This window comes from Pteropus alecto, unplaced genomic scaffold, assembly GCF_000325575.1.
Source record: "Pteropus alecto unplaced genomic scaffold, ASM32557v1 scaffold3, whole genome shotgun sequence".
Lineage (NCBI taxonomy): Eukaryota > Metazoa > Chordata > Mammalia > Chiroptera > Pteropodidae > Pteropus > Pteropus alecto.
The window spans coordinates 9,631,313-9,633,593 of record NW_006442484.1 but is presented as its reverse complement, the minus strand read 5'-3'; the positions used below and the strand labels follow the sequence as shown (position 1 = coordinate 9,633,593).

The 2,281-nt window shown below is 30.6% G+C and overlaps 1 pseudogene; it reads left to right on the top strand.

The window, feature by feature from the left end:
• Positions 1-1,441: 1,441 nt before the first annotated feature.
• LOC112470795 lies at positions 1,442-1,560 on the top strand (annotated as a pseudogene).
• The last annotated feature ends 721 nt before the right edge of the window (positions 1,561-2,281 follow it).

The window sequence follows — 2,281 nt, the reverse complement described above, 5'->3', positions numbered from 1 at the left end:
AACATCTTTCAAGTTACACAGGTGTTACAAATGGCTGTGCTCAATTTAAATCCAGGTCAGCTTGATTTTGAAACTGTGCCCTTGTAAACTCTGCTTCATGAAGAGGTCTGTGATTAAATGATGTGATTTGAATTAAGAGGGATAGGCAGCCATTTGAGAACCTTTAATGCTAGACCAAAATTAGATACAGTACTCAATATGTTCTTCGCAAATTTGATGTTTTTATAGCAAGAAGAAATTATTTAATACTTGTAATTTTTTACTAAAAACAATTAGAGCAAAAAAAAAACTATCATTGTTTAATTTTTCTGTGATTTTGTTAAAAATAGATGCTTTTATTATCTCCTAAAAATTAAAGAAAAACACACTTTAACTCTCTCAGACAGAAAATGATGATCATAAGACCAAATTCAGGATACAGGGGGAAAAAACAAAACTCTTAGACTGCTAGTGTTCAAACTACAAAGGATTGTAGTAGTTATTATTTGATTTATATTTGACTTTCTGTTTTTTGTTTTTAATTTAGTATTCATTTAGTTGATAATTACAACATAAATTGTCACTCAGATTATGGCGAACAATATTTAAAATTCTAGAGAACAGACTCTAAATTTGAATTTTAGCTATGACCCACAAATACCATAGATTCACATTTCAGAAGCCTGTGTGCATAGCTTAATTTCTTCAATTTATTTTACATTAAATAAAATTACACACTGAGTAAAATTGATGCATTAGCCATCGTAATGTTTGGCACCAAAAGTATTTTTAACTTAGCAATATAATTGTTAAATTTCAAAATTATACCTTGAGCATTACCTGATTATAACATAACATAAAATTTCTTGATTAAAATAATTTGAAAAATTCCCAAATTTTTAGAGTAAAATAGAAAATGCTTATTATGTCAAAAGATTATCCAGGATATGACCCCAGATTACCTCTCTAAACTTAAGTTCTTGATGTGTCTAATCCGACTATATATATTTTTCATTTAATTACATGAACTCTCTAAATTCTTTCTTGCCTCAAAATCTTTGTGCACATAATTTATCTGATTAGAATTCTTTACTGTATATGTGACTAACTCCTACTTAGGCTACAGTTCCCAACTTTAACATAAATTACTCTCACACAGTATTTAATTTTTGGATATTTCCTCATTCACATCACAATTATATACATATTGAATGATATGAGCCAGACACTGTCAGTAGGGTGAAGATACAGCAGTAAACACATTTGTCCCAAATTCTTTATCTATAGGCTTAGTCATAGTTACTGTATTTCATTCAGAGTGTCAAGCTGTAGTGATAATGAAGTGATTGGCTGATTTTATTTTCATGGATATTTTGATGGAGTGCCCCGACAGTTTTGTTTCCTAAAGTTCTCATCCAGAAGAATTTTACTGAGCATAAATTGCTTTAAAAAATTATTTGTTGTCTACAGCCATACCACCCTGAACAAGCCCGATTTCCTCTAATCCCAGAAGCTAAGCAGGGTCAGGCCTAGTTAGTACTTGGATGGGAGACTACCTAGGAAGATGAGGTGCTGTAGGCGTGAAAACAAAATGTATAATTTATTACATTATTATTAGTTCTTCGAAGTAAAGAGCATTTCATCATGGAGGAGTGCTTTGATCAGTTTTACAATTTTACACCTGGAGAAAATGGTGAAATCTATGGAATTCCTACATTTCCTCTCTCTTTTTTTTCCTCTCTCAGTCATATCTTCATATCTATGAAGTTCAGGTTTCCAACCACTCACTCTGTGAACTTTCATTTTGAGACGTTCCTTTTGCTATTCCACTTAATTATTAAAGTAGTTATCTTTATAATTAGTTTTATAATTCACTCTTGAAAGCTATTTTTATGTTTGTGTTTATAAATTACTGTTAACAATCACTGTTACAATATTGTTCATAGTGCTACAGAAGTCATTACTTTTTACAATCTTTTATTAAAACTACTTGCATATCATCCCTGTGAAATTCTGTGATAATTAGTTCTGTAAACTCATTGAGAAGTCTCTCTATCCTAATAGTGTCTTCTTCATGCTTCTGAAGTATGTATGCATGGGTTTTGATACAGATTAATTAAAATTGACTATGTGCTTGGCCCTAGGGATCCAAATTCATAGACAGTTTCTTTGAAGAGTTTTTGTCTAGTAGAATAATCAGAAGTAAATAAGCAAATGAAACCTAAAAGTGTCTTAATACATGAAAATACAATGTTTTATGAGAGCATAGCGATATGACAAAATAAAACTTTGTCGAGGAATA